Source organism: Callospermophilus lateralis, chromosome 3 (genome assembly GCF_048772815.1).
Source record: "Callospermophilus lateralis isolate mCalLat2 chromosome 3, mCalLat2.hap1, whole genome shotgun sequence".
Lineage (NCBI taxonomy): Eukaryota > Metazoa > Chordata > Mammalia > Rodentia > Sciuridae > Callospermophilus > Callospermophilus lateralis.
Window position 1 is genome coordinate 34272580 of NC_135307.1, and position 7774 is coordinate 34280353.

Genomic DNA, 7774 nt, shown 5'->3' on the forward strand with positions numbered 1-7774 from the left:
AGTGAAGCTTGATTTTTATAAAAGGTATTTACTTATATATTCATTTATTCAAAATAATGACTACTGAGTACCTCCTATGTGATTCAATTGGAGCACTTACTCCATCTATGGCCTTGTTACCACATCTGAGATGAAAGAGCTTAACTTCTATACTACTGGTAAACCTGACCTGCACCAATCTTCTATCAGTCTTACCCATAAAACGGTCCGTCATTGCTGACTCTTGGAGAGACAGTGTGAAGGGACAAGAGAATGAGTTCTCTCTTTTCTCTGCCCTTGTCCTCCCCTTCATCTCCAAAAACATTTAGTCCATCATGTGTAACATTTTGCACTCTTCCAGTCCTGCTGGGCTCAATGGATGTTCCATAATCCCAAATCTTCATTCTCTCTGATTTTTTCCTTCTACCTCTAACCCCATTTTCTCATACTGTAAAATTAGATGGTAGTGATTAGTCAATAAGTGAACTTGCCTTGTAATTTACTCTCATATTTGCATTTGGAAAGCAGAGGTATGGGAAGAAATCTTAAAAGGAAGTATCTTTTACAATTTTAAAAAAATTGTCTTAAATTGTGATAAAAAACTCATAACATAAATTTGACCACTTCATACTGACATAAAAACAGACATGTGGACCATGAAATAAAAGACATAGAAAGCCACATAATTATAGTAATCTGATAAAGGTGCCAACATGATATATTGGGGGAAAGCACAGCCTCTTTACTAAATGGTGTTGGAAAAACTGGATATCCATATATTGAAGAATGAAATTAAATGCATGTCTCTTACCTGCTCAAAAGTTAACTCAAAATGGAGAAAAGATCTAGGTATAAGACAAGAAAGTTTTGCAATTAATACAAGAAAAAACAAGGGAAACACTTTAGTATATAGCCACAGGCAATGACGTCCTGAATAGGGTTCCTATAGCTTAGGAAATAGTAACAAGAATTAGTAAATTGGATAACATGGATTTAAAAACCTTTGACACAGCATAGAAAATAATTAGAGGTGTGAAGAGGCAGCTTACAAAGTGGGAGAAAATCTTTGCCAGCTACTCTTCCAACAGAGATTTAATGTTCAGAATACATATTAAAAAAACCCTCAACCCTAAAAGAACAAGTATCCCATTCAACAAATGGGCCAATGAACTAAACAGACCCTTTTCAAAAGAAAAAGTACACTTGGTGTACAATTACTCGAAAAAGTGTTCTATGTATTTAGCTATCATAGAAATGAAAATCAAAACTACACTGAAAGTCTCTCTCATTCCAAAAAGAATGACAATCACAAAGTATAAAATAAGCAATGAATGCTGGTGAGGATGTGGGGGAAAGGAAGGCTAATACATTGTTAGCAGAAATGGAAATTGGAACAGTATGGAGATTCCTCAAAACTCCTGAAAACAGAACTGCTATATTACCTGCAATACCCCTCCTTGATACTTACCTAAAGGTTACCCATGTTTCTTGCAGGATAATTCATAATAGTAAAATTATGGAACTACCATAGGTATCCATCAACAGATGAATGGATAATGAAATACTGGTATATATACACAATGGAGTTATATTCAGCCATAAAGAAGAATAAAACTATGTCATTTGCTGGAAAATGGATGGAACTGGACTGCATCAGAGTAAGTAAAGAAATCCAGACTCAAAAAATTAAGGACTTTATGTTTTTTTTGTTACATGGAGCCTAGTGGAAAAAGAGGGAGGGGAAAAAACACAAAGGACTCCATGAAAGTAGAAGGGAGACCAACAGGGTAGAGGGAGGAGATTTGGGAAAGGAAGACTGTAGAGTAAGGGAAGGTACTGGGGAGTGAAATTAGTCAAATTGTGTTATATGCACGTATCAATATGCCACAGTGGCACTCACCATTCTGTATAATTAATACACACCAACTTAAAAACATGACCACCTTAAAGATTTTAAGAATATCTTTAAGTACATTCACATGGTTTTGCAGCTGAACTATTTTAATTCTGACAGACTGAACTCTGTGCTGTACTATTTTTGTTAACATTTCAACACCCATTCCAACTCATTTTGATGTCTGCCCATATAGCAGAATAAAAATTTGCAACTAATTTTCCAGAATTTCTTTCCAGAATGGTTCTGAGTCAGTGTCTGATACTGGGATCTGGAAGGCAGAGGAAGAGGAGAAGAGACATGTGACCCACTCAGATATCTGGGCCTGAATTACTTAACTGTGTATCTGAGAAGCTATTACAGATTGACTCTGGACTCTAGATCCTTTTTCTGAATCTGTGGAGAGAGAACTCTAGGCTACATACTGGACTAAACCCCCATCCTTGTGAAAAGCCCTTGAGGCCAGACCTGCATTGGAGTGCAGCTTTAGCGCCTGCCTGACTTGCACAGCTGGACTCCTTGTCTTGGAGCCATTGAAATAGTGGGGAATAAGACATTGATCTTGGATCATTCTCTAGGGATCCAATTGCTTTAATTATCATGTTCTTCTGTCATGTGTTTTCATTTTCAATGATTTGAAATTCTGTAATATTTGAGTTTTGTTTAGACAGTGTATGCCCCTCCCAACTCCAAAAAGCTCTTATTGAAAAGATAATTTGTAAAATATAATATTATTTTTAAGACAGAGAAACTATAGTCTTTCCATTAGTAGTGACCTCTCACTCAAAAGCCACCTATTTATTATTTTTGTTTCACTTAGTATATATTAATTGTGCACCTATGTAATGTCAGTCACTGTTCCACAGGCGGAGCATAGTGCTAAAAACCATACAATCTCTGAATTATGACTTGAATTCTTATTACTTCCTAAGATTCCAACCCCAAACACTTTTATGTCATTTCAATGAGATGCATGAGAATATAAAGGCCTGAATTACAATGTCCAAGATAAGTGGTATTTTATCAGTTACAGAGACATTCTAGGATGTTCTACTAAAGCATTTCATGTCAGATAGAGTTCTAAGAACAGAAAAGACCTTCGAAATTATGATAGCTGTCCCTTAGCTTTACAAGGGCCACCTAAAGACTAATATGTGCTTAATAATGAGGCCAGGGATGGGGACATAGTTCTGACTTCTGAAAGGAGTCTAGGAAATCATTCTTCCCTGTCCACCAGGGGGTGCAGCTTCCTAACCCTAGCTCACTTCCTGTATGAATTGTAACTTTAGGTTTATTATTTCTCTAAGACTTCAACATTCTTCATGTTAAGAATCAAGAACATTATTTAGTTGACTCTATAAAGATGAACACTTCTCCAGGATTAGTGACTGTGATGCTCTTGATATTTGGTGAGTAAAGTGTCTTTCTTCTATTATGTTAGCAATTCATTAGCTATGAATTTATCTGGGAGTTTATTCACCAAGATGACACAGATCTCTTTTTTCCCCCTAGGAAGGACCCATGGACAATCAGTGACCCAGACGGAAGGTCAATTGACCATGTCAGAAGGGTCTTTCCTGACTATAAACTGCACTTATTCATCCAGTGGTTACGCTTACCTGTTCTGGTATGTTCAATACCCTGGAGAAGGTCCGCAGCTCCTACTGAAAGCCGTGAAGGTCAATGATAAGGGAAGCGAGAAAGGTTTTGAAGCCACATACAAGAAAGAAACCACTTCCTTCCACTTGGAGAAAGCCTCTGTGCAAGAGTCAGACTCGGCTGTGTACTACTGTGCTCTGAGTGACACAGTGGCAGAAACTGCAGGGGGAGCTGAGCACAAACTCTGAGCTGAACCCAGGGGCCTGGCTGCTGAGCTTCTGCCTCTGGGGTTCACTCTGGTTTCAGAAGTCTGTGGTGTGTGCTGCTCAGTTTCTCAGAGCAGAACAATAAGAATGGACATCCCTCAACTCAGCTCTTCATTAGTAAAAGTGACAGTGGATGCTGGCAGTGATACTTCCTTAAGCAGGTTCAAGTAATTTTAAGATAAAACCATGTAAACAAGAAAGTGGTCTCTATAGTCATCCTTGTAGACAAAGTACAGTCCCACATTATTTTCCCCCTTTAATTTTGAAAATAATTTTATTTGGGACAAATAAAGTCTACATTATCAGTGGGCAATGTGGAGTCCTTAAAGCATAGCAGTTGAAATGGCACAAAGGTGACAGGGATTTGGGGAATGTGACTTCTATTTGGGCAGCATTCTGTCTTTGCTCTGAACCTTGTCTCCCTTCAGTGTCCATCCAAGCAGTCACCACACCTTGTCCCAGGTCACCTAGTAGACACAGCTGTGTCTTATATTTTTAGAGAGCCAGTTGTGTCCAAGAAAGTGGAATCTGCAAAACTTTTCCCTAGCCGAGGGTAGAAGGACAAGTGGTAGGAAGGCAACCGTCCAAAAGAAAGAAAGGGAAAAAAACCAAGGACAGAAAACACCAGGTTCTTCATAGAGAAGAAAGGAGGAGAAACAACCTCACATGGGAAAAGAATGTAGCAAGAGAAAGCAGCTTTCCTCATGCAGAGGAGGGGGCTCATTTTGGTGAGTCAGGCTGGTGTTCAAAAGGGAGATATAGAATAGAAGTATCATTGAAGAAGTCTAAGCTCTGAGTAGTCTGGGGGGAGTCACCTACATCAGCTGGTTTCTAACAAGGCCTCCAGAGGGCTAGTTGTCACGGGCAGGGGAAGATTACATGTACAGTTTATCCTGCATCACTGTGAAACCCAATTAAAACACAGTAAGGAAACTGAAAAGGGCACAATCCCATAAAATACAGAAAAGATATTGGCAGTGATATCAATGAAATTTTTGAGGGTGAGAAATATAAGGAAAAATGAAAGCTTCTAGAGCAGACCAGGAAACGATGAAATCTGGGCCCAGTGGGAGAAGCCACCAACCTCATGGGAAGTTTTAGTAGAAGTGCTACCCCCTTACCTTTGAATCCTTGGGAAATGAAATGGGGTGTGTGTGTGTGTGTGTGTGTGTGTGTGTGTGTATGCGTGCGTACGCATGTGTGTGTTGAGGGTGTTTTGGAAAGGAAAGGATGAAGGACCTTGTAAGAAATGTAAAAGTGACAGACCACCCACACTTTCCACTACCACCTGCAAATGATTGTTTCCCAGAAAGTTGGAAATACCTGAGAAACCGAGGAATAGAACATTAAAAGGTAAGCAAGACAGGGCTGGGGCTGGGGCTCAGTGGTAGAGCACTTTCCTAGAACATGTGAGGCACTGGGTTCCATCCTCAGCACCACATAAAAGTAAGTAAATAAAATAAAGATATTATGTCCATCTATAACTAAAAAATGAGTTGATTATAAAAAAAGGTAAGCAAGACAAAAAAGTAAAATGAATAGAATAGTTGATCACTCAACAGAGGGATATAAAATATTGTTAAAGAAAAGGACATATTTGTAGTAGGCCATGCTATTCAAAAAATTGTCCCCTGGATAAGTTTACTCTCATATCATCAATAGTGCTGACGCGGAAGCATACCTGTTTCCCCCAATCCTTGTGTATTATCAAACTTTTTGGCTTTTACTTATCAGTTAGGTTTGCTTTATTTATATAAATAATTCATTTAATTTTGAATCAGATGGGGTTTTATTTAATATTTTTAAATTTATTTGCATTTTCTTTATATATTGTCCATTTATCTGTTCATTTTTAATGTTATTGTCTTTGTTATTCACATTTACCATTATTACATCCATCACATATTAGCATACTCCCACCATAGTCTTTTAAAATAGTAGTTCTAGAGTAGTTACATTTTACAGCAAAATCAAGAGAAAGGTACAGAAATTTCTCATATACTGATTACCCTCTCCTACCTCCCATAAGCATACCCTCCACCAAAGAAGTACACTCATTACATTACAATTAATGAAACTAAATTCACACATCATATCATTATCACCCAAAGTGCATGGTTTACATTAGGGTCACCTGTGTTGTTTTATGTCATACAGGCTTGGACAAATGCATAGTGACATTTACCTACCATTATAGTATCACATAGAATGATATCAGTGCTCTAAATGTCTTCTGTGCTTTACCTATTCATTCCATTCCCACCCACACCTTGGCAACCACTGACTGTTTTTACAGTATCCATGGCTTGTCTTTTCCAGAGTGTCATTTAATTGGAATCATAAAGAATGAAGTCTTTTCTAACTGAAATTTTTCACTTCATAAAATGTGTTTATGCTTTCTTCATGTCTTGATAGCACATTTCTTTTATCATCGAATAAGATATCATTTTATAGATATATCAGTTTATTCAGACATTCTTCCCCAGAAAGCCATAGTAGCTGCTTCCACATTTTGGCAATTAACAATTGACATGTGAGCAGCTGTTTTCAAGCACTTTAGGTAAATCCCAATAACCTCGATTGCCTGATCATATGAAAAGAGTATGTAAGGAGCTGCCAAACTGGTGGTACCCTTTTGCATTTCCATCAGCATGTCCTCACCAGCATTGGGTGGTGTTGTGTTCCTCATTTAGCCATTCTAATAGGTATATCAGTGATATGTTATTGTTTTAGTTGTTATTTCCCTGATGACATATGAGATGGAGTTTCTTTTCACATGCTTATTTGCTATTTGTACATATTCATTGGTAAAGTGTCTGTTTAGATCTTTGGTCCATTTGTATTAGATATTTTTTTCCTTAAAAATTGTTGAGATTTTCTTATTGCTGAGCTTCAAGATTTCTTTGTATATTTTGGACTCTTTGGTTTGGAAATGAGTTGTCCCCCATAATATCCTGTGCTAATACAGGGATCCCCAAGGTAAATGATTACATCATGAGAGCTGTAACCTAATCAGTCCATCTTCTTTTGAATGGGCTTAGTGGTAATTCAAGGCAGATGAGGTGTGACTGGAAGAGATGGTACATTGGGACATTCCTTGAAAGGGTTAGTCTTCCCTGTGGCCTCTTCTCCTTTTTCTCTCTCTGATTCCCATCCACCATGTCCTGTGCAAATTCCTTCCACCAGTGCTTCTTCTCCCAGGGTGTGCTATCTCACCTGGCTAACCATGGACTAAGTCTCTAAAACTGTGGACCAGAATAAACTTTTTTCTCCTCTGAGTTGGTCTTTTCAGGTATTTTGGTCACAACATTGAAAAGCTGACTAACACAAGTTCTTTATCAGATGTGACATTTCCAGTATTTTCTCATAGTCTGGCTCGTCCATCAGTAACCTAGTACCTGAATTTTCTCAAGGGATGTAAAACTGATGCTGGAGACCAAGACAACACTTCTTGCTTTTACTGGGAAGAAGAATCATATATTCCAGACTATGATCCTCTACCTACCTTAGGGTCAGGAATTAAGATACTCCTTGGTGAGATGGAGGCTCTGAGCACTCTGATTTTTTTTCCATTATGCTCACTGCATTGCAAGGAGAGGGCCCATATGCAGTGAATTATTTATGTCTAATCTGACAGAAATCAAAGCACTGAGGCAATCAAAATTCAATACCATGTTTTCCTATAGTTCTTTGTAGTATTTTCTCCCTCAAAGTCCATTCTCTTCTTTCTTGGAGGTCGACAATGGTGTCCAGACTGTACCTTTACTCTGAGCACTCATTTCCATAACATCTTTGAATCAAATGGTGCTGTGCTGCTGAGTCTGCTCTGTGACTTCATGAGAAAGAGGTCATCTTTTCATGAACACATCAATACCGGGAGCATTTCAGTTGACATAAAGGGAATACCATCATTTGTCATGTGATTATTAATTATGGACTAAAAAATGAGAAATATAAAGTCAATAGTTAAGAGCAAGGATTTAGGAGCCAGATTGCCTGTGTTTGAATTTGATCCTGAAGGCCTTTATCATTAGGA